Below are 288 nucleotides of genomic sequence, written 5' to 3' on the forward strand. Positions count from 1 at the left end.
CGCATATGCGATTTATATATATGAACCACAAACACATTAAAATGCGAGCAAAATGCATGTGTGGAGTAAAAACGCAAAAATGCAAACGCACAAAAACGCATAAACGTGCATATGTAGTAAAACGCTAACTTCCACGCACTGCCTAGTGTGTTCCCGCCCTCACAGCCATGTGTATCACTGGTAGTTACATATCGGCCTGAATTATTATATAAATATCAGAATAAATCCTATTATGTATAACCTCCAGAATATCCCTTTGCTGTATCCTCAGTGACCAGCTGATATAAG

The sequence above is a fragment of the Hyperolius riggenbachi genome, chromosome 7 (assembly GCF_040937935.1).
Source record: "Hyperolius riggenbachi isolate aHypRig1 chromosome 7, aHypRig1.pri, whole genome shotgun sequence".
NCBI classification, from domain to species: Eukaryota; Metazoa; Chordata; class Amphibia; order Anura; family Hyperoliidae; genus Hyperolius; species Hyperolius riggenbachi.